General features: G+C 44.0%; 1 long non-coding RNA gene across 1 annotated transcript in view; it reads right to left on the minus strand.

The window, feature by feature from the left end:
- Positions 1 to 20,008: 20,008 nt before the first annotated feature.
- The window catches only part of LOC138363875 (uncharacterized), a 90,107-nt gene continuing 84,229 nt past the window's right edge, over positions 20,009 to 25,886 (minus strand). The window contains exon 4 of the long non-coding RNA XR_011228208.1: positions 20,009 to 21,469. This is a non-coding gene — a long non-coding RNA (uncharacterized lncRNA). The remainder of the gene's footprint in view (positions 21,470 to 25,886) is intronic.

Genomic DNA, 25,886 nt, shown 5'->3' on the forward strand with positions numbered 1-25,886 from the left:
CGCAATAACCCGAGGTGTACTGGTATTGTACAGCATGCTAGGGGGAGGCTTAGTATGTCAGTAGACTTCACGTTGGGGACGCTCGACGTTAGATAGTCTGGTCACAGGGGTGGCAACAGTTTGGAGTTGTTGACCGGCGGAGAAGCTAGGGAAACACTCTGGGTCACGTAGGTGGCTGTAGGTTAAGGGTGGGAGTAACGGTTAATTAAGTACGTAAGATTAGGAACGGTACAGTTAAGTTTAGGCTAAGTGTTTTGTCTATTAGTGTTGATTTTTTTGTGACAAGTTAAAAGTAGTGATGACCTTATTCTCTCTTCTCTAACTTTACTCTGTTACTGTTTTATGTTCCACCAAGTCAATATCATTCAGAGTTAATTGGATTATTTTAAAAATTTAAGTGTAGTCGTTGCCAGGAGGAGAGCGGTATGACTGGACTGTGTAAACCCTATACAAACTACAGGGTCACACAACAGCATGGAACACGGGTATTGTCGCCTTTATGTTCATCCACAGGTGGGAGCCAGAGGAGAGGCGCAACGCATATGCAGAAGAGAGAGACGGCTGCTTGGTACCAGACTCAGGGGCGTTCCTCACCATCACGACAACCAGCCCCCCTACCTGGAGGTCATGGCTCCACCACCACCACCACCCCAGGGGACCCCAAGATGCAGCCCTCTCGGTCGGTCAACATTGGTCTACCCAGTGGACCCCAGGACGGACGGACCCCAGTGGACCCCAGACGACCCAGTAAAGATGGAAGAGGAGCAACAACGACTCCAGTCTGTCCCACCAACATCGGTCTACCCAGGATGGACCCCAGGACGGACAGACCCCAATGGACCCCAGGTCGCTTGTCAAAGACCCATGGGAGGAGGAAGAAAGAAGAAGGAAGAGAGAAGAAAGAAGAGAGAAGAAAGAAGAAGAAGATAAGACAAGCTGAGTGAGACACGATGCCTAGTGTCCCTTGCTGGTGTCAGCATCATTGCATGGAGCGTAATTGCAAGACAGGATCGTTTGCCTTAACTGGCCGCCCCTCCTGCAAGCATGTTGCTCTGTTGAGTGATTCTTCCTGTGTCGTGCGGACTTGATGTGGCTGTCAGAAGTGGCTCTCTGAAGGAGGCGTGCTGGAGCAACAGGGAGGAAGAAGAGTAGGATGGGATTTCTACTGTTGGCAACTATATGAAGGTCTCGAAACTTGTAGTCCCTATAGCTGTGAAGAACCCCAATATACGTCTCTCATGGTGACTGACGTAGGGCCAATTACAGATCAGCTGGGACAACCGAATTCCATGGTCCTGTGTACAGTTCAAGTAGTAACGGCTTTCTGGTTGACCAAGGGTTGTTGTTCGTTAACGACGGAGAAGCGACGGAGGCAGTTGTGTTGAAGAAATGTGGTACAGGATTATCTACAAGACCAAGCAGTGACGTCGCCCAGCCAGAGACAATGGACGTCTGTCTACATATTTCATTTTTAGAGTAGGATGATGTATATTTGTTTAGCTAGGATGTATTCATTTCGTTAATAAAGTTGTTGCACACAGCTAGCTTGCTTTAGCAGTGTTGCAAAAACTTTATTTCGGGAGAAGTAACACTGTAAAGGTGTTTAGTTTAGTTTAATACATACATAGAGTACATGAGTCACAGACAGGGATTAGAGAAGGCGCCAGTTTGTCCACCGGAAAGTCACACGTCTAAGAGTTAATGACCTCAAGTGACCTGAGGTCAGATCATGAGAATTTCACCTTGCTTCTACTAATCTCTTAATTGTAGTCTGGTAGCCTTCAAACATGCCGACGTTTAAGGAGTGGCTTGGTAGTGCCGGAGGCTATCTACTTGTGGGCGGAGTTAGTACTAGGGTCCCCAATATATACTGAGGGAGCATAGAGCATTGAAGCATTAAGAGAAGAACAGCAGACGAGCCAGCAGAGCAGAGAAGACAGCCCTACCAGGGAGGCTGTCGGCCGGCAGGGCGGGAGTCTCTGTCAACTACGGACCCCCCCCCCCTCTCTATCCAGCTATAGGCACACACTTGGTGAGTTGAGCAGTAAGGTGACTTGGTCGTGTTTACATATGTTGTGTGATGATCAGGGGCAGTCAAGTTGTAGGGTTCTCGAATTCTTGGATGATGACTCACTTTGCATATTAAACTGGAACATTTTAATTGAATTGCTAAGTTAGGATACTTATCATGAAAAATATAATTGTTGAATTTATTATTTAAATGGTCTTTCACTGTGTTCCCTAGAGAGTTGAGTTGAGGTGAGAAAGCCTCTGTGGTTACTGGTTTCATGATATTAATGAGTACATGTTTGGAGTTGATACACATGGTAATAACATCTTTTGAGAATATTTTGATACAGACAAGTTCCATTCCTTGTCTTGTATGTAATGATCATGAATGGATGGTGGCAGCATTTCGTCTTCTACTATCTACTTTCTACTTCTACTAGCTACTCTTCTACTTCTACCTATCTACACCTCTCCCTCCACCCCTCTCTGAACTCTCACTTTCAACTAATGACCCTCCCCGCCCCTCCCACCTCTCTACCTCTCTCACCCCAAACCCTCACTAATTACTTCACTATTCATTTATTTTCTTTCGTTTTCTCTTATACGTTTGTGGCAATGATTCTGTATTCTAGAGTTCTCTCTAGAGTTTCGGGTAGCTGATCCAGTTACGGCGCCTTGTAGTCTTAGCACCTAGGTAGTCAAATACCTAGGTTACAAGGTGTTGAACGAGAGAGGCTGCCTTAGGAACTCTGGGAGTGCTCTAGAATAGTTAGCTAACTGGGGACGGGATAACGGACTAGAGAGAGCTGTTTCCCCCGGCCTCGTTAGTTAACTGGGGGGTGGAATAATGGACAAGATAGAGCTATTTCCCCCACCCCCCCCGTTACACACCTAGGGGTGCGTCACGAGTATACGCCCCACAAACCGCCCATTTAAGAACCGACAGTCCGTCGAGATCGGGTTCAGTGACGAAAGGGAGATTGACAATAAAAGGTTCCCCTCGCTCTCGACGTTGGGTACTACAGTTCTACGGGTGCAAGAGTATGCCTCCTCAAGCACCCGGACGTCAAAATAGAGGAAGTCCAAATAAATAACCAAAACAAGCAAAAGGTTGGCAGGAAACGACAAGCAGATAGGAGAACAGGGGAGAGAAAAACGAAACAGAAGGGAAAGGAAAAGTCGCTCAGCACAATTGGAGAGGACGGCAGCAGGACCACAAGGCTACAAAAGGACAGAGGACTGCCCCAAGGAGCATCACACTCCAGCAGCTGCCCACAAAGCCCCCTCACGGCACCAACGAGCTGAGCGGGAGGGGGCCAAGCTTGTAAAGCATAAGGTAGTATTGAAAAGGTTATAGAAAAAGATCAATTCGTAAGGTAGTCTTGAAAAGGTCGCTTTGTATGATCCCTCACAGGAAAAAGATTCAGTTTGCCTCACGAGTGTCTGTCAGTCAGAAAGAGATTCAGCTAGCCCCAAAGTGTCCGTCAGTTAGGAAGAGATTCAGGTATTCTTGAAAATATCTATGGAAAACACCACCATGGAAGCCGCTAACACTGTTCATCTATGCTACTTGTATCAGATACATCATCACTGAAGGCAGAAAACGATTCGTCTATGTATCATCTAAATATATTGTAGATAGCATAGGATTGCAAGGGTGATGCTCAGAGCTACAACTGGATACGCTTGCTTTATCGTCCTCATAGGTGCTGTATCACTTGCATCCGACCTTTGTGTTAGGTCCTTATTGTGCATAGCTTCACCAATATTATGACCCTTATGTTCTTAAAACAATAAGGTTTGAATTTCACCGACAGAGCACGATCTTTCAACACCACCTCAGACAGGTGTTTGGGAGCCAGAGGTGCGTGCGCCACCCATGGTTGCTTATTCAGTACTAACCCAGCCAGCAGCCCTAGGGCATTCTGGGAATTTTTTCCAAGATGGCTGCCTCTCACTGGAGGTCTTAAAAGTCAATTTCGTACACAACCAACCTCGTACACATTTAGAATTGGTACCGAAAAATCAAAGAGTTTTCTTGGTTGGCGCAGTTTCCCGCCGACCGAGAATACTCGGTTGGCGCAGTTAAGTGGTTAAACGGGTATGACCAATACATAATCTCGCGAGAGCCGTTTCCCACCGCCGGTTTTGGTGGTAAGAGAAAGACCGTGGTGACATGCTACCCTTAAGAGCACGCAGCTTGTTACCAGTAACAGAAGATCAGTGATCCTGTCACCGGGCAAGGATTGAGGAATGAATAACTGGGTAGAAGTTGAAATAAGGAACACCTTTGCGGGAAATGGGTCAAGTGCGGCTAGCCTCCTTCACAACAGCATCAGCACGCGCATTTAAGGAAATGCCTATATGACTGGGAACCCAGCAAAACTCGACTGTCTGAAATCTACAGGAGATAAGAAACAGTCATTATTGAATTTCGACTACAGGATGGACAGGATTAGAGGACTCCAGAGCCATTAGGGCACTGCGAGTCTACTACAACAAAGGAAGATTGACAGCGAGAAAGCAGTTGACGAAGAGCATTCAAAATTACATAGAGTTCTGCCATGAAGATGCCTCCAGAGGCAGGCGACACATACAGGTGCAGTCAGGAAATACAACAGAGTAGCCTACATTATCGGCAGACTTGGATACATCTGTGAATATGGAGATAAAGCAGGAGTGTGAATAAAAGTGAGCAAGGAAAATTCGTTTCAGAACTGTAGGAGGGGTAAAAGCTTTACTCATGTGGGGTCAAAACTTAGGAATAGGGACCCACTATAGGGGCAAAGATGGAATGACACAAGGAAAAACATTGGCAAGACGATCCGAGAGAGAGAACCTTGAGAGCAAGACAGTCACAGAAAGGGGAAGGTGGTGAAAGGGAACAGGGTCCACAGGAGGGGTAATGGTCAAAGTACGACATTAGTGAGAGTGATGACGAGGGTGTTGTAGGGACCGCGCAAAGTAGTGAAGACAGTAATGATCACACTGATCCACAGGACAAAGGATGCCGGTTACAACATACAGGCTCTGGGTAGGAATCAAACGAAAGGCACCAGAACTGAGGCGTAGCCTAGTACAGTGAAGAGCATCAAGACGACGAAGAGTTGAAGGAAAGGCAGAAGTAAGTAATTATCAAAAAGAAGGGACCAAACCGGGAAGATTATGTAGCACTATCAAATGTGTGGGATAATCAGAGGGCGCTAAATATCACCAAGGACGCTAATACGAGAACAGAAACGCATAAGGCGAACGATATCAAAAGTATCCGAGTCACCAAGAATACCATTGGGATACAAACAACCGCGAGGGACGGTCGGAAAACAAGACACACGCTCGTCCCGGAAGTCAGGACATTCAACAAGGATGTGAACGATCGTAAGAGGGACAATGCAATTAGGATAATGTGCACTCTACATTATTAAAACAGTTAACACTGAAAAGCATCACTGAAAGTACTCAGAGTATGGGTAACGATGTGCATCAGTGCTATACCGACGGCTCTGTAGAAGAATGTGGACGATGTACCGAATGTGCATGTAATATATATGAACACATACAGCAATGAAGCACGTCAATGACTGGGCAAGTACAACTCAAACCGAACTTGCAGGCATATACCTTGCCACTGAATTTTTAAAAGACAAAGGCAGTGGACTTTTATACTGTGACTCGCAGAGTGCACTCCTGGCATTGAACGCACATAGTAGTGACACCCAGAAAATAGTCAGTGATATTCGAATGAATGTTTTAGCTGCTAAAGAAAACAGATTTGAAATTAAATTCCTATGGATACCATCACATGTTGGCATCTCAAGGCATGACCCTGTTGATATGCTTGCAAAGACAGCCTGTAGAAAACCAGTGGTAGAAATTGATATGGGTGTTTCATTAGCAGTGACAAAGAGAATACTTAAACAAATATCTAATGCAGATCTCACCAACCTAACAAATTCACAAAGACCTGAAAGTTGTAGCATTAAATATTATGATGAATATCGTGAGGAGACATTCACATATGGGACTATAGAACAAGAACCTAGCAATGTGATGTTATAGTGGCCAGAATACGCCTGGGATATAGACGTATCTGGCAGCTTTCTCAAAACCCAAATGTCGAGTACACAATGTGTCAACTTTGTGAAAGAGAAAACATGCACTCTCTTGAACATTATATTGTAGATTGACTGACTTTCGCCCTCCTGGGCTAAGGTATGCTGAATTGTGTAATTACTATATGAGTACTGGAACACTTGATGATATATTGGACTTGTACCAAAGATTAACCATGTAATGTATCAATTATACAATGTGTGTATGTGATGTAACTATATAACCTGAGCTTGTAAAAGCACCTTAATCACCTTCAGTGATTAAGCACTTAATTGCACACTAGTTTCTCTATCAGCTATCTCACCCTACCTTGAGGCTACCTTGAGGTGCTTCCGGGGCTTAGTGTCCCCGCGGCCCGGTCGTCGACCAGGCCTCCTGGTTGCTGGACTGATCAACCAGGCTGTTAGACGCGGCTGCTCGCAGCCTGACGTATGAGTCACAGCCTGGTTGATCAGGTATCCTTTGGAGGTGCTTATCCAGTTCTCTCTTGAACACTGTGAGGGGTTTGCCAGTTATGCCCCTTATGTGTAGTGGAAGCGTGTTGAACAGTCTCGGGCCTCTGATGTGTGTGTGTATATATGTATGTATATATGTATATTGTCGGGGGGGTAGTATCCTCAACCGCTTGACGAGGGGCGAGTAACAGTATACAAGATATCCCAGTACTTTATCCTGTCCACGGTCGCGAACGTTGGGGTGTCTCTCTCTCTACATGGACACCTGTTATGGACCCGAGTCCAGCGTCCGAGCACGGAGCAGTGACGACCACGCCATCTGTGGGTCAGCTCCCGAAACCCCCTCCAAATGGACAACGCCATCTAGTGAGGACGAGATATACCAGCCACAAGGGCTGGTTTCCCATCCTAATCAGCTCATGACATAGCCGCTGCTGACCTCTGGTGAGGTGACGCTTAGGCAGCAACGCTATCTATGGAGTGGATAGGTGGGCGTTTGTGTCTAAGCCTGTAAGTGAGGTGCCCTAGAGTGTAACTAGTACTGATGACGTGTCTGATCACAGAGTCGACCTAGGACTGCTGGATTGGACGATGGGCAGTCTACCCAAGGCAGCCATAGTACTCACCTAATTGTGCTTGCGGGGATTGAGCTTTGGCTCTTTGGTCCCGCCTCTCAACTGTCAATCAACTGGTGTACAGATTCCTGAGCCTACTGAGCTCTATCATATCTACATTTGAAACTGTGTATGGAGTCAGCTTCCACCACATCACTTCCTAGTGCATTCCATTTATTAACTACTCTGACACTGAAAAAATTCTTTCTAACATCTCTGTGGCTCATCTGGGTACTAAGTTTCCACCGGTGTCCCCTTGTTTGTGTCCCACCCATGCTGAAGAGTTTGTCTTTGTCCACCCTGTCAATTCCCCTGAGAATTTTGTAGGTGGTTATCATGTCTCCCCTTACTCTTCTGTTTTCCAGGGATGTGAGGTTCAGCTCCTTTAGCCTTTCCTCGTAGCTCAATCCTCTCAGTTCCGGGACGAGCCTGGTGGCATACCGCTGAATCTTCTCTAACTTTGTCTTGTGTTTAACTAGGTATGGACTCCAGGCTGGAGCTGCATACTCCAGGATTGGTCTTACATAAGTAGTATACAGGGTTCTGAAAGATTCCTTACACAAGTTTCTGAAGGCAGTTCTTATGTTGGCCAGTCTAGCATATGCCGCTGATGATATTCTTTTGATGTGGGCCTCTGGGGACAGGTTCGGTGTGATATCAACCCCCAGATCCTTCTCTCTATTTGACTCTTGCAGGATTTCCCCTCCCAGATGATACCTTGTGTTCAGCCTCCTGCTCCCTTCGCCTAATTTCATCACCATAGTGATGAAATTTCATCATCATAGTATCTTCACGTGTTTGCTGTAGAAGCTGTGAGTCACCCCCCCCCCCCCCGGATGAACACTGTTGTGTTAGCCTGCCTGTGACGTGGCAGAACCTGGAATTGTCGTACCCGGGGCTGACTGGTGGAGAAGACTAGCCACTGGGGTGTTGTGGTGAGGAGAGTGATCAGGTATCACACGAGGCTCCTGCCTAGGGCTCGCAACCCTAGTATCGGTCGTGGAGTGGCCTACGCAGCAGAGCTGATTGGAACCTGCCAGCTACAGGCTGGATTTGTGGTTGAAGGCCTCCACGACAGTGCACCCAGTGGGACTGTGATTTGGCTGGCCTGTGGCCAGGGTAGACTCGTCTAGAGAATCTAAGGATTCATCGTGAGGCCACGAGAAGAGGACCAGGGCTACTCATCGTGAGCACCGTGGGGCATCCCGTGTCTTCGGAGGAAGACGAGTTATTGTAAATAATAAGTGTAGTAATAGCAACCCCGCGTGTGACTGTGATATATTTATTTATGGTGGTGGTAGCAATATATATTTAATTTTGTGTATTTGTATCCCTTCCCCTTTAATTTACTTGCGTTACGGAACACACCCCTTGAAAGCCACTACTAACTTGGGGCCGGATACCCAAATTCTAATAACATCAGAGAAAGAACCCAGTTGCGACCCAATAGAGCCGTAACAACACCGCCCAGTAGTATTAGCGATAACTGTTACTCACCGTAGCCCTGTGGGTCTTCATTCAATCCTCGCGGCGCCACTGTACGCCTGGAGAGTATCCCAGTCGCTCCCCGGCCGGCCTCTTTAGCCAGAGATGAGTGAGAACACGGTTTGCTCTCTCAACCATGTGCCCGCCCCGACAAGGGCTCTACTACTAACCACAAGGTCGCCAACTGGTGTTTCCCGTGTCCAGTAACACGTCAGTGGTATTGTGGAATTGTGGAAACAGTGGCAAGAGCACACTCAACGGATCTGATATCAGGCAGGTATTTATTTCTACCACTCTATCTCCTTTCAAGTATTATATAGCCACAAGAAATGTGGAGGGGATGATACAAATGCGAAGGTATTTTGTATTTTACTTAAAACTCAAGATATCATATTCTTATATCAACAAGCAAACAGCTAGTACATGAAAAAGTCGCTCGCTCTCCACATATAATCAGGAACACACCAAGATGGCAATGCTCCCCCTCACGTCAACGTTAAAATCAGCTGGGCGACTCCCCCCTCACTGCGTGATCTCTTACTGCACTTGTTTTTTGGCGTTAGGCGCCTATTTCTTTAAATTCTCAAGAATCACTATATGTTCAAATAACACAATATTTGCGACAATGGCAATAGAATGCAAATGAATCACTGCACTGATCTTGAGCTCAATCAAACATTTCTATATTAATGAACATAATAATTCACTATCATGGCATAACACACTGTACTTCATATAATGATAACGAATGCAACAAGATATAATACTGGAGTTCTCAGTAATTCCTTTCGTAGGCGAATATTCAATTGATCACTGCACACATGAAAAATTATTCAACACACAAGCATAAATATATATAGATAAATCATAGATATCAATAATAGTAATAATATAAATACTGGGCACATAGCCTAACACCAATAACTGGTACACTTATATATATATATTCTCTCTCTAAATTATCATATTAAAGTCACATGAAAGAAATTATCGACACGGTAAATTCTTCAATCATTCCAGGTGCCTGCACACACCACATATATATAAATATCGTGAGAGCTCTATACAGCCTCACTCTGCACAACTGTGCCTTACTGTGACATAGACCTAGGTGAGACTTGCTCACGACATGAAAGATACTCTGGCTAAATAATATATATAGCTGACTAAAGGGGAATTGGGAGGGAAACTAGAATCACCTACTTCCACCTATCCTCCGGTGAGAGTTGAATTGTAGCTCCTGGTACAGGCTCTCGCATCGTGTAGGGAATGCCCCCACACAAACAAAAGGCCCCAAAATCTGTTGGTATTACAAATGGGCTACCTGTAAGCATGGGGACTCGGGAAGAATAAATGGAACATGTACATACGATCACCCTAGAAAGTGCAGGAACCTCCTCAATACAGGTAAATGAACCAAAAGTTGTGAATTCTTTCACCCAGAAATTTGCAAGAACTCTTTGGACAGGAAAGAGTGCTTCAATGCTGAATGTCCAGCTTTTCATATAAGAGGTACCAGGCGAATAAAACCGACAGACTACCACTATGAAAACAGCCACTACTCCATCGACCGGGATAATTTTTTAGCAACAAGAGGAGAAGAATGGCTAAAAATGACCAGACTCTACCACCAACTCGGTCAAATGCTAGAGTGGACGCAAACACAGTGGCCTCCTTACCAGAGCCTCAGATATTAACACCAAGTAAAGCATCCAGCACTTCCACTAACACGATAACATCATTTATATTTGCCAACATCCAGGGTATAAAAACACGCAAATCCAACAAAGTTCACTTTATAGATGGTCTCCTTCATGAGGCAAATGCAGCCCTAACGGAAACTCTCACAAAGGACTACCTTGATGGTGAAATATGGATCTCAGAATACAATCTCTTCAGATGTGATAGGAAACACCGGCTTCAGGGTGGGGTCAGCCTCTACATCAAAGACACACTCATCTGTACTGAGCTGCTAAACACCTCAAATGATATGGTGGAAGTGCTGATAGTCAAAATAGAGATCCTAAATGTAGTTGTTGTCCTTGTATATAAGTCGCCAGAGGCAAACCCTCAGCAGTTTAAAGACCAACTAATGAAAATAGAGCACTGCTTGGAAAACCTCGCAAATCCAGCTCCGAACATCATCCTGCTTGGGGACTTCAACCTACGGCACCTGAAATGGAAGCACCTGGCTAATACAGTAATATCAGAAAGAATACCAGGAAGTAGCCTAAATGAACAGGCACATGCAAATGACCTGCTACGGATGTGCGATAGGTTTGCCTTAAACCAGCAAATAGTAGAACCAACTAGGAAGGAGAACACGCTAGACCTCATTTTCACTAATAATGATGAGTTGATTGGGAACATAATGATTACAAATACCTGTTACTCAGATCACAACTTAATTGAAGTTCTGACAACCATGGGAATGGACCTTCAAAACCAGTCCAGATTCACGGTGGAGGAGATTTCAGCAAATTCAACTTCAATAATAAATAGATAAACTGGGAGCGAATAAACCAGGACTTCACAGAAATAAACTGGGAAGAACAGCTAGAAAATGCAAACCTGAACCAGTGCCTGGAAAAAATAAGCTCAGTAGCACTAGAAATATGTTCAAACCGCATACCCCTAAGAAAAAAGAGAAAGAGATGCAGATTGGAACGGGAACGTCGTTCCCTATATAGGCGAAGAAAACGAATCGCGGAACAACTTGAGAGTCGCCCCCTATCTCAAGAACGGCGAAAGTTAGGTAGAGAAATAGAAACAATTGAACTCACGCTACAAGAATCATACAAAACCCAGGAGAGGCAAAGAGAGCAAAAGGCCATCAGTGAAATAGAGAGAAATCTGAAATATTTTTTCTCCTATGCAAAATCAAGATCAAAAACCACATCTAGTATCGGGCCCCTGCGAAAGGGAGATGGGACTTTCACCGATGACAACAAAGAAATGAGCAAATTACTGAGGAAGCAGTACGACTCTGTTTTCAGCGAGCCATTATATGCACTAAAGATTGATAACCCAAATGAATTTTTCATGGATATGATACCAACATCAAATCATATATCAGACGTCGACCAATCCCCACTAGATTTTGAAGAAGCCATAAACAGTATGCCTATGCACTCTGCACCAGGCCCGGATTCTTGGAACTCCATATGCATCAAGAACTGTAAAAAAACACTATTGCAGGCCCTTCACATTCTGTGGAGACAAAGCCTAGATACTGGCGTTATCCCTGACATACTAAAAACAGCAGAGATAGCACCACTCCATAAAGGAGGAAATAAGGCAGAGGCAAAAAATTACAGACCGATAGCACTAACATCGCACATCATAAAAATTTTGAGAGAGTGCTAAGATCACAAAATACATGGAATCACAGCATCTCCATAACCCCGGACAACATGGTTTCAGAACAGAGTGCTCTTGCCTGTCGCAGTTGCTGGACCACTATGATATGGCATTAGATGCTATGGAAGACAAACAAAATGCTGATGTAATTTACACAGATTTCGCAAAAGCCTTTGATAAATGTGACCATGGTGTTATTGCACATAAAATGTGTTCAAAAGGAATTAACGGGAAAATAGGCAGATGGATCTACAATTTCCTGACTAACAGAACCCAATGTGTAATAGTCAACAAAATAAAATCCAGCCCATCAACCGTGAAGAGCTCAGTCCCCAGGGTACTGTGCTTGCTCCAGTTCTTTTACTCATCCTCATATCGGACATAGACCAGAACACAACCTATAGCACTGTATCATCCTTTGTGATAACACTAGGATTTTCATGAGAGTTGGCAACATAGAGGACACGACAAACCTCCAATCAGATGTAGATCAGGTCTTTCTATGGGCTACAGAAAATAATATGGTGTTTAACGAGGATAAGTTCCAGCTCATGCGCTACGGAAAAATTGAAAATATAAAAACAGAAACCACGTACAAAACTCAGGCAAATCATAACATAGAACGAAAAGGCAATGTAAAGGATCTGGGTGTACTCATGTCGGAAGACCTTACCTTTAAAGAACACAATAAAGTAGCCGTCACAACTGCAAGAAAAATGACAGGTTGGATAACAAGAACTTTTCACACTAGAGATGCTATACCGATGATGATACTTTTCAAAACGCTTGTGCTCTCTAGAGTGGAGTACTGCTGAACAATGACAGCCCCTTTCAAAGCTGGAGAAATTGCTGACCTGGAGAGCGTGCAGAGATCCTTTACTGCTAGAATCCACTCAGTAAAACATCTAAATTACTGGGACCGACTAAAGAGCCTAAATCTGTACTCCCTTGAGCGCAGGCGGGAGAGATACATAATAATTTACACGTGGAAAATAATTGAGGGGCTGGTCCCAAACCTGCACACAGAAATAACATCACATGAGACCAGGAGGCATGGCAGGATGTGCAGAATACCCCCGTTGAAAAGCAGAGGTGCAACAGGTACTCTGAGAGAGAACTATCAACATCAGAGGCCCGCGACTGTTCAACACGCTTCCACTACACATAAGGGGCATAACTGGCCGACCCCTCACTGTGTCCAAGAGAGAACTGGATAAGCACCTCCAAAAGATACCTGATCAACCAGGCTGTGACTCATACGTCAGGCTGCGAGCAGCGCGTCCAACAGCCTGGTTGATCAGTCCAGCAACCAGGAGGCCTGGTCGACGACCGTGCCGCGGGGACACTAAGCCCCGGAAGCACCTCAAGGTAACCTCAAGGTAAGGTAACACACACACTGTTGTGTCCTCCAGGAACTCACTCAATGTCCCAAAATAAACGCGTCGTCTCCGTGTTCTGTCCTCTGCAGGTCCGTGCTCCTCCACAACGTCTTGTAGGGTTGGAGTCGGTCTCCCGGCCGTCGACTTCTCCCAGCTACGGCTAACAACCTACTTCTCGGCTGCAGTCGTCCGGATTCCCAATTAGTTTCTTCATTCACTGCTTCACGGTGGATTGGCCCAGCCGCTACGTCGTCACTGTGAAGCTATCAGACGTCCCAGACGACACTGCCTAGACTTCACCTGCACAGCACCTGACCCTGGAGCACTTGATGCTCAATATTCCGTCAATTCCCTCTTCGGTCCACACATGGAATGAAGGAAGACCTCTCGGCGTACTTGCAGACTACGGGTGACGCGTAAGATCCACGGGATCGGGGTACAACTGTCAAACTGACAGGACCAACCTTCACACATCCGTCCACCTTGACGTTTCGTGTCAGACTGATTCCCTCACGGAGGATCGGCCCAGCCACTACGTCATCACTGTGAAGCTATCAGACGTCCCATACGTCACTGCCTAGACTTCACCTGCACAACACCTGTCCCGGGAGCACTTGTTGCTCAATATTCCATCAATTCCCTCTCTGGTCAAACACATGAACGAAGGAAGACCCCACAGGTGCTGGCAGACCACTGGTGATGCGTAACTCCTCCAGAGATGGGGTAAACTATCCAACTGACAGGACCCCCCCAGCACACGTCCGACCTCCTTGGTGTGCTATCTCAGACTGGTGGCGCCAGAGTGGCGGGATGACCGGACCCCCCCTGCCTTCGTGACATCATATTTGCCACGGGAGGTTTTCATTGGCTCCCTGTGCCACGTCGCTGTCGGTGACCAATCTGGTGTCACTGACGTCACACAGTTTTGGCAACAAAACAGAGGGGCCAGCGCCATATTGGCTCCCTAAAGGGCCTATACCACAGGCCAAAATACTCTTCTTTTACGAATTCTCTCGCCAACGCGAGAACATTACACTCCCCCACATATATCAAACTGCTGCCAGTAATGAACAGAACGCTCGGGCAAAGTGGATATGACTCTTACAGCAGGCGTGGGAGAAATATAGGGGGGGGAACGCAGTCACAATATGTGTGTGTGTGTATGTATATGAATGTGTATAAAGTATATATGGAAGCTGATCAGAATTACATTTCACCTTTGTAAATGCACATTACTGCCAAAATGCCAAAACATTCTGGCCAAAGGAGGAGCAAGGTCGGGGCCTAATGCAGCGGAGGCTGCAGAGCCTGGTCTTCCAACATGGACCGACTCAGGGGCTTGGTTGCCAACCCCACGAGCCTGAGAAGGTAAAGGAGAAACAAAATTTAACACGAGGACGAAAAAGAAACATTCATTCACAAATGTGCCCCCACACCTACCATGGAGGCACAGTTAGAGGCAGGACACCCAACAAGAAGCTATTGCTGATCATACCGTGGCCTCCTAGGGCTGTGTCGTGAGTATACGCCCCACAAACGCCACCTTAAGAACCGTCAGTCTGTCGAGATCGTGTTCAGTGATGAAAGGAGGATTGACAATAAAAGGTTCCCCTCGCTCTCGACTTTGGGTACTACAGTTCTACGGGTGCAAGAGTATGCCTCCTCAAGCACCCAGGCGTCAAAATAGAAGAAGTCCAAAGGAATAACCAAAACAAGCAAAAGGTCGGCAGGAAACGACAAGCAGATAGGAGAAGAGAGGGGGAGAAAAACGAAACAGAAGGGAAAGGAAAAGTTGTTCAGCACAATTAGAGAGGATAGCAGCAGGAGCACAAGGCTACAAAAGGGCAGAGGAGTGTCCCAAGGAGCATTACACTCCAGCAGCCGCCCACTAAGCCCCCCTCATGGCATCAATGAGCTGAACAGGGGGGGGGGGGAGGCAGAAGAGTAAGCAGGACAGCCATAATTGCATTTAGACAGCATGAGAAAGGAATGTAAAGAGAGCAGCATGCGCCTTTCAGCTCCCCAGGAAGTATGGGACAAGACCTTAAGTAAGTTAAGGGCTTTGAAGCATTCAACTCGAAGGTAAAGATAAGGGGTGATTAAGACAAGCAAATATCAAAGATTAACCCAAAAAGTTTAACAGAATCCTTTATAAAAGAGGATTACTATAAAGAGGACAAAGTGGGGTTGAAGAACGACCTGCTTCCGAGTAAAGGTCATAGCACAAGTCTTAGTTGGAGAGAACTTGAAGCCATGATTGGTGGACCAGGACGACATGGCATCAATCGCAAGTTGAAGCCGCCATTGGAGAAAAGGCGAGTCATCACCTAGACAGCAGAGGGTAAGATCATCAACATAAGAGAAAATGCCAGAGGGATGGGAGGAAAGAAGACCATTGAGGGTTACCAGGAAAATAGTACTGCTCAGAACACAACCTTGAGGTACACCTTCATATTGCTGAAAAGAGGCAGAGGTTCCCTTAGAATCTCATTCTAAGGGAACGACAAGAGAGGAAGATCTTGAGTTAGAGAGGGAGATTGCCATCAAGGCCAAAAGAAACAGAGTTGGAACAGAATGTGGTATCTCCAGGTGGTGTCATACGCCTTTTCCAGGTCAAAAGGACTGCAACCATGAAGATCTTCACAGCAAAGGTAGTACAAACATAGACCTCTAAGTTCAGGAGGACATCAGTCATGCAGCAACACTTGCGAAAGCCAAATTGAGAAGGAGAGAGAGGGGTGATAGCGTTCCAAGAACCATATCAGACAGACACTGACCATACATTTAAAGAGGTTGCAGACACAACTCGTTAAAGCAATGGAGCGAAAGTCTTTAGGGAATGACCACAGAGAACTAGGTTTTCAAATAGGAAGAATAACCGCCTCAAGTCAGTCCTCGGGAACTGAAGACAACTTCCAGACACTGTTATAAACATTCAGTAAATACTGAAATATGTATGGAGGGAGATGTCAAAGTATTACATAATGAATATCATCTGAACCCGCCGCTGTAGAACCACAGAAGGCCAGGGCAGACTGGAGTTCTGAGAGAGAGAGAGGAGCGTTATAGAGAAGATGAAGAGGTGTTTGAAAATTTAAGTGACAAGATTCAAGAAGAGGCTTAAGAGTAAGGAAGGCGGAAGATGAGAATCGGAGCTAACAGTTGAAAAGTGTGAACCCAGTTCGGTTTTGACCGAGACCGGATCTGCCACAATAGAACCACAGAGGTGAAGAACTGGCAAGACATCTGGAAAAAACTTACCCACTAACTTGCAGATTTCCTCCCAGATCAGGGGCAGAGGGGTGTTAGACATAATAGTGGATATGAAAGATCTCCAACTCTCACTCTTAGTCGTACAGATGGCCCTACGGGCCCACCACACTTGACTTCTGGCGCAAAAGCAAAGAATCAGGCGTCCATCAACAACGGTGTTCTTCCAGGCTGCACGCTTACAGTGGACAGCCTGAGCACAGGCTGCATTCCACCAGGGAACACACTTCTGTGCGCCCCAGGAGGTAGAGCGAGGAACAGAAGCTGAGGGCAGCATCAAAAACTGTGTCATGAAAGGAGGAGGGGGGCTATCTTGAGGTTATCTTGAGTTGATTTCGGGGCTTTAGTGTCCCCGCGGCCCGGTCCTTGACCAGGCCTCCACCCCCAGGAAGCAGCCCGTGACAGCTGACTAACTCCCAGGTACCTATTTACTGCTAGGTAACAGGGGCATTCAGGGTGAAAGAAACTTTGCCCATTTGTTTCTGCCTCGTGCGGGAATCGAACCCGCGCCACAGAATTACGAGTCCTGCGCGCTATCCACCAGGCTACGAGGCCCTCAACCGGGGCTCGGGAAAGAGGAAAATCAGAGAGGTCGGAAAGAGTAACACAAAGGTAAAGAGGTTCCAAACAGCCTTGTCAAACTTCCACCTAGAAAGGAGAGGGGAGGGTTGAGAAGAAAAGTGAGAAGGATGGGGAAAAGGTCACTGTTATGTAGGTCATCAAGAACCCCCCAGGTGAAGTCCATATAAAGAGAAGATAAGCAGAAAGATCAATACAGGAAATGGTAGGAATCAACATGAGTGGGTTCACCAGAATTCACTAGTTATAAAGGAAGAGAAGTGAGCACAAATGGTTCAAGAGGGGTGTCCCCGGGTGTTTGTCAGAATATCTCCCCAGAGGGTATGCTGACAGTTAAAATCATCCAAAAGGAGCATAGGCTCTGGTAAAGAGTCCAACAAGTGTTTAGGATCATGAAGAGAAAGCGTAAAATTTGAGGGGAGATAAACGGAACAGACTGCATACCATTTACTCACAAGATACGGACCACAAATCACTGAAAGGGTGACTGAAAAAGTCGGGGGATGAAGGGAATATCAAGACAGATCAAGAGAGCAGTAGAGTTATGTGCAGTAAAAGCTGGAGGGGAAAAGAGAAAGTAATAACCACGTAAGTTTTATTGTTTTCTTTTGGAGGAGTTCTTTGGTGTTTTACCTCTTCCCCTCACTTCATTACACACACAAATTACAATAGCGTGATGCTTCAATGAACAAATCCACAAGGGCCGTGACGAGGATTCGAACCTACGTCAGAAGAGGTAGAACGGCCTATTGACATAGCTAGAGTGCATGAGGGAGCTGTGTAAAACCCTGGTTTGTGTCTCGGAGAGACTGCAGGATTCAAGTAAGTTCAGTAAAACTTCTGGTTTCAACTCTTTTTACCATGTCGTAGCTCAGTCGATAAGGCAGCGTCTGGATGATCTTGGACATAGGTTCAAATCATCGTCACGGTCCTTGTGGATTTGTTCATTGATGCATCACGCTATTGTGATTTCTGTGTGTTTTTTACAATATTCAAATGACTCTTATGCTGTATGAATCCTAATGTGCTTTATTAGATTTGATTTGTGTGAAAAGTCTTTTTGACATTCTGAACAGTGATATGGTTTCTCTCCTGTATGAATCCTCATGTGTGTTATTAGAGATGATTTAAGTGAAAAGTCTTTTTGACATACTGAACAGTGATATGGTTTCTCTCCTGTATGAATCCTCATGTGTGTTATTAGAGATAATTTGTGTGAAAAGTCTTTTTGACATTCTGAACAGTGATATGGTTTCTCTCCTGTATGAATCCTCATGTGTGTTATTAGATTTGAATTTAAGTGAAAAGTCTTTTTGACATACTGAACAGTGATATGGTTTATCTCCTGTATGAATCCTCATGTGTGTTATTAGATTTGATTTAAGTGAAAAGTCTTTTTGACATACTGAACAGTGATATGGTTTCTCTCCTGTATGAATCCTCATGTGTGGTTATTAGAGATAATTTGTGTGAAAAGTCTTTTGACACTCTGAACAGTGATATGGCTTTTCTCCTGCATGAATACTCATGTGTGTTATTAGATTTGATTTAAATGAAAAATCTTTTTGACATACTGAACAGTGATATGGTTTCTCTCCTGTATGAATCCTCATGTGTGTTATTAGAGATAATTTGTATGAAAAGTCTTTTTGACATTCTGAACAGTGATATGGTTTCTCTCCTGTATGAATCCTCATGTGTGTTATTAGATTTGATTTTCGTGAAAAGTCTTTTTGACACTCTGAACAGTGATATGCATTCTCTCCTGTATGAATCCTCATGTGTGTTATTAGAGATAATTTTTGTGAAAAAGTCTTTTTTGACATACTGAACAGTGATATGGTTTCTCTCCTGTATGAATCCTCATGTGTGTTATTATATTTGATTTAAGTGAAAAATCTTTTTGACATTCTGAACAGTGATATGGTTTCTCTCCTGTATGAATCCTCATGTGTATTCTTAGATTTGATTTAAGTGAAAAATCTTTTTGACATACTGAACAGTGATATGGTTTCTCTCCTGTATGAATTCCTCATGTGTGTTATTAGATTTGATTTAAATGAAAAATCTTTTTGACACACTGAACAGTGATATGGTTTCTCTCCTGTATGAATCCTTGTGTGTGTGTTATTAGCCATAATTTATTTTAAAGTCTTTCAGACACATTCTACAGTGATATGACTTTTCTCCTGAACTGTCACTTATATAAATTTTGATATTTTTGAAAGTAGTTAAGACAATGTATTTACTTTTTTTCTCTAAATGTTTTGTATGCTATTATGCGAGATGTTTTCATAATATAATTTTGAACATTCAACACTGATGACATTTTTCTTTTGAATAAATATTTGTACAGTTTTCTTGATTGTATAAACCTTTACAGCTATTTGATCCAAAAAAGCAAGTATTATCTAATGAAATATTACTACATTTCATTAGTTAAGTCTTGTAGACAATTATTATTAGTATTTGTCTCCTTTATAAATTGTTGTGTTCTTTATAAATCTTAGTAATATATTTGATATATTTTAAATGCATGAGCTTTTATTTATTACTAAAGCAAATATTTACATAGCAATCAGTATAGAGTAACCAGAATAGAGCACACAGGTTATAGTGTTAACTCTGTTGTCAACAGATGGCACTCAATATCAGATAAGCAATTGGAATAATCTAACTTTTGTAGGAATATAAAGTAATTTAATTACTTGTCAAAGACACAAGAGAATGGAAAAAAGTTACAATATGTAAACCACTGGTATTATTCATAAATAGTAAGATAATATTGTGCTTATTATATTATAAAATGTGCTAGACATAAAATATACTCTACAATATTTCCTGTGAATCAGCAAGTGTAAAAGCAAACATACAAATCTACGTCTCCACATGCGTTCACCAGCAGGAAAGTTAGTGTCCGTGTATAACTTTGTAAATATTACAAACAAATCCTGTGGCAATTTTTTTTTTTTTAAGATTTAACAAAATGTCTTTGTATAGGAAAATTAAATATATTATAAATTTATTTATAATTATACTGATTTATCATACTGTACATATAGCAACAGCAGAGAGGGATGGTTTATTATAAATACAGCCACAGTATTAAGATGTTTCACTACAGAACCTTATTACAAATGTGACCACAGAATTTGGGATGTCTTATTATAAATTTAACCACAGAACTGAGGAATGTCTTATTATAAATATAACCACAGAACTGAGGAATGTCTTATAATAAATATAACCAAAAAACTGAGGAATGTCTTATTATAAATATGATCAGAGAATTGAGGGATGTTCTCTTATAAATATAACCACAGAACTGATGGATGTCTTATTATAAATATAACCACAGAACTGATGGATGTCTTATTATAAATATAACCATAGCAAGAGAGTCAGGTACAGTGGACCCTCATGTGGTTTGTCATTTGCAAAAATATACGTATGTGATTTTTACAAGAACTTACTGATCCAATGTACCATGCACATTGTTATTTTTAAATCCCCAATACAGTCATGTAAATATGTGAATAAATAAATAAATTCTGAGCATTAAGAACACTGATATATTATCTTATTTGGAGAGCCTTTTGAGCTTAAGAGCAAATTACCTAAGAAAAAAATCATAATTACTATACAGTATAAAGATTATTTATTTTAATGCTTTCTCAACATTTACAATGGCTCACATAGGAGAAAAAGTATGAAATGTTTTAAAACTGAAAATATATATTAAACTTTTTTATATTAGAACCTGATAATAAAAATAATTAATTTGAAAATCTTAAAATGTATTCTTGTCAAACAATAGTATTAAAAACAATACTGTACCACATACACAATGAACTAATAAATACCGAGATTTTTATATTAATGATACACCAAATTTAATTTAAATACACATTTCCTTTGTTACCATAGTACATGAGATGTTAATAATGCATGACATATTGATAATACATGTAGTCATTGACATGAGTGTGCTAAAGACAGTCTTACCCATTTACATGTAGTATTTCTTACACCATAATGTGTTTCATAATGCTGCTGACAACATGTATGCAGTATATCTGACACTGTGTGTGGATGCTGACACTGCAGGTATTATTCAACACCACTGGGTCCTGACACTGCAGGTATTATTCAATGCCACTGGTTTCTGGCACTGCATGTATTATTCTTCTGGTGACCGTAGGAGCTGTGGAAGAAAAGATTGAGAGATTACCAAGTCGTTTAAAGTCAACAAATACCAAATACAGAATCTTCGAAATCTAGTAAAGATTTCCCAAATAGGATTTTTTTTTTAATAATTCCAATACTATAATGGTTCTTTCTCCAAATAAAACAAAGATATACAGTATAGGTAAAATATATCAGCCAGCAGACTACAAACAGGTACCAATCCCTGCGCACAGGAATCTTAGCAGATACAATATATATGGAAAAAGGCAAACATAATTCCAATCTACAAAAATGGTATTCGAGAAGACCCTCTAAATTATAGACCTGTACCGTTCTTACCCACCTGCCAATCCATCCACCTACCTGCTCAACTCACCCACCCACCTGTTCACCCACTTCCCTGGCACCCACCTGTTTACCCACATGCCTGCACGCCCACTTACCCACCTGTCAATGCACCCACCCACCTATTCACCCACCTGCCTGCTCACCCACTTGCCTGCTCGAACCTGTTCACCCACCAAGCCCATCTACCTGCCACTGCCAATTACTTTAATGTACAAAATGCAAAAAATCACCACAAAAGAAGAGGCAGGTCGGCCGCGTGACTGGGAACCACGTGTTTGGTCGACCCGAACGTGTACCAACAAATATCGGAAGTCGACGACACCATCGGACGTCGAGTCGCATTTTTCTATGAAATTTACATCGTAACTCGAAATTTTCGTAAGTAGGGGCAATCGTATGTCGAGGTGCCACTGTATTTGGTAGGGTTTCAATAATCAGGTAAAAATAGCCATGTGAAAAAATAAATGGGAACAAAGACTCGAGTTATATTTGTGCTGTTTCCCCAGATATACATCCCATTTTCTTTCAATTTTGTTCCAGAGAAAACATCTGGTCAGTGGTAGCCTGAGGCCAAATTGGGTCTCCAGAAGAAAAATTCACCCAGCGTTGCAGGGGTGTCACATGACCTGATGTCATCAGTAGGGGCCCCCTACCTACGAGTGACCCAATGGGGTCATGCATACAGAGGGTCAAGGTTCCTTACAAAGAACAAGTTGGATATTACTGTGTAGTAAGCCTTTTCTTGAATTTGCAAGAAACTGTGGGGTTCTCAGTCATGGTAGGCAACCCAAGGAACCAGGATAGCATGTGGAGGTTGGATATTTGGGGTTTAAATGGCTTCGGAGAGTCGTGTGTGTTTGATGATGGGTAAATGTTTAAGTCAATAATTGTCGTGCTTTTAATCTGAATGAGGGGTCCTAGTTTACGCTCTAGTCATAAAATAAATTCCTTAGTATATTTCCTATGGAAAATGAGCTTTCAGTACTCTATATAAATTAAAAATGAGGTCAAGAAAGGCATGTTTATATATGTGGTGTTTTAGGTTGAAACTGTTTACCCAAGTCACCCCCGAGCTCTTGCACCGTTTTCTGTAGCCAAAGTAAAGATTTCATTTTCTGTGGAAGCAATAATAATAATTAAAATTTAATAATTGTCTGTGTGAGCCATTAATCATTTAGCCAGAGAATGTTTATCATATTGAAATCGTTCCCCAAACTAGATTCACATCATCACCATAGCAAAGTAAGTAATTATCAAAAGAAGGCACCAAACCGGGAAGGCTATGTAGCACCATCAAATGCGCAAAATAATCAGAGAGCGCTATATATCACCAAGGATGCCAATACGAGAACAAAAACGCATAAGGCGAACAATATCAAAAGTATCCGAGTCACCAAGAATTCTATCGAAGGACAGGTGACCGCGAGGGGCGGTCGGAAAGCAAGACGCACGCTCGTCCTGGAAGTCAGGACATTCAAGAAGGACATGCACGACCGTAAGAGGGACAATGCAACTAGGACAATAAGGAGCAGGGCGGCGCTCCATCAAGTGACCATGGGTTAAGCGAGTATGGCCAATACGCAACCTCGCCAGAGCTGTTTCCCACCGCCGGTTACATTGGAAGGAGGACGGCCATGAGGAAACACAACATTTAAGAGTACGTAGCTTGTTACCAGTAACAGACAACCAAGAAGCCTGCTAACGGGTAAAGACTGAGGAATGGATAACCGGGTAAAAGTCGGAATACGGAATGCCTTTACGAGAGATGGGACAAGAGCGGACAGCTTTCTTGGCGGCAGCATCCGCACGCTCATTTAAAGACACACCAATATGGCTGGGAACCCAACAAAACTCAACCGACTTAAATTTACTGTGAACAAGAAACAGCCAATGCTGGATCTCGACAACTACTGGATGAACCGGACTAAAGGACCCGAGAGCCATGAGGGCACTACGAGAGTCAACAACAACTACAAAGGAAGACTGACAACGAGAAAGCAGGAGACGAAGAGCATAGAGAATAGCATAAAGTTCCGCTGTAAAGATGCTAGTCTCCGGAGGTAAGCGACACATATAAGTGTGATCAGGAAAAACAACAGAGTAGCCAACACCGTCCTCTGACTTAGACCCATCAGTGAAGACAGAAACGGAGCGGGAGTGAGAAGAAAAGTGCTCGAGGAAAAGGCGTTTTAGAACTGTAGGAGGGGTAAAAGCTTTAGTGATACGGGTCAAGGATGTACAAAACCGCGGAAGAGGGACCCTCCACGGGGGCAAAGAAGGAACAACACGAGGAGAAACATCAGAAATACGAACGGAAAGAGAATCCTGGAGGCGAGATAACCGTACAGAAAGAGGGAGGTGGTGAAGAGGAACAGAAACCGCAGGAGGGGTAAAAGTTAAAGCACGACAGAGGCGAGAGGAAGGATGTTGGACGGACCGCGCAAGATAGTGAAGACAGCAGCGATCACGGCGGTCCTGGAGAGACAGGAAGCCAGAGTCAACATACAGGCTAAGGACGGGAGTCGAACGAAAGGCACTAGAACTGAGGCGCAACCCAGTATGGTGCAAAGCATCAATACGGCGAAGAGTAGAAGGAGAAGCAGACGAGTAAGCAGGGCAACCATAATCGAGCTTAGACAGGACGAGAGAGGAATGTAAAGCAAGGAGAGTGCGCCTATCTGCCCCCCAAGAAGTATGGGACAAGACCCGAAGGAGGGTAAGGGCCTTAGAGCACTGAACACGGAGGTAAGAGATATGGGGAGACCAAGACAAACGAGTGTCAAGGAATAACCCCAAAAGCTTTGCGGAATCTTTGTATTCAAGGGGATGACTATAAAGTGACAAAGAGGGACGAAGAACAACCCGTTTCCGTGTAAAAGTCATGGCACAAGTCTTAGAAGTAGAGAACTTGAAGCCATGATCGGTGGCCCAAGACGACACGGCATCAATTGCAAGTTGAAGCCGGCGCTGAAGGAGAGGCGAATCATCACCCTGACAGCAAAGGGTAAGATCATCGACATAGAGGGTGGAGAAGACACCAGAAGGAAGAGAGGAAAGAAGACCATTGAGGGCAACCAGAAAAAGAGTAGTGCTCAGAACACTACCCTGGGGCACACCTTCGTATTGCTGAAAAGAGGCAGAGAGAGCGGTACCAAGGCGCACCCGAAAGGAACGACGAGAGAGGAAGCTGCGGAGAAAGAGAGGGAGATGACCACGGAGGCCAAAAGAATGAAGTTGAGATAGGATATGATAACGCCAAGTGGTGTCGTAAGCTTTTTCCAGATCAAAAAGGACGGCAACAACGGAGGTCTTCGCAGCAAAAGCAGTACGAATATAGACCTCCAAGTTCACCAGGACATCTGTCGTGCTGCGGCACTTGCGGAAACCAAATTAAGAAGGGGAAAGGAGGTGATGGTGTTCCAGGAACCACATCAGACGAACGTTAACCATACGTTCAAAGAGTTTGCAGACACAACTTGTGAGAGCAATAGGGCGAAAGTCCTTAGGGGAAGTACCCAGAGACCCCGGTTTGCGAACAGGGAGGACAACGGCATCGAGCCAGTCCTCAGGGACTGACGACGACTCCCAGATCCGATTATACAGACTCAGTAAATACTGAGACGTGCACGGAGGGAGATGGCAAAGCATCTCATAATGAATACCATCGAAGCCCGCCGCCGTAGAACCACAGAGGGCCAGGGCAGAACGAAGTTCAGAGAGAGAGAAGGGATCATTATAGGGAAGCTGAAGATGAGTGCAGAAATCTAAAGGACGAGACTCAAGGACAGGTTTACGAAGAAGGAAAGATTGGGGAATATGAAGACCAGAGCTAACAGAAGGAAAGTGGGAACCCAGTTCGGAAGCGACCTGCAACGGGTCCGCCACAAGAGTATCATGGAGGTGAAGGACCGGTGAAACATCGGGAACGAACTTACCCGCTATCTTGCGGATACGCTTCCAGATCTGGGTCAGAGGGGTTTCGGACGTAATTGTTGAGACATAAGATGCCCAACATTCACGTTTAGCCGGACGGATGGCCCTACGGGCCACCGCACTCGCTTTCCGAAAGAAAAGAAAAGAATCGG

This window comes from Procambarus clarkii, chromosome 12, assembly GCF_040958095.1.
Source record: "Procambarus clarkii isolate CNS0578487 chromosome 12, FALCON_Pclarkii_2.0, whole genome shotgun sequence".
In the NCBI taxonomy this organism is placed as follows: domain Eukaryota; kingdom Metazoa; phylum Arthropoda; class Malacostraca; order Decapoda; family Cambaridae; genus Procambarus; species Procambarus clarkii.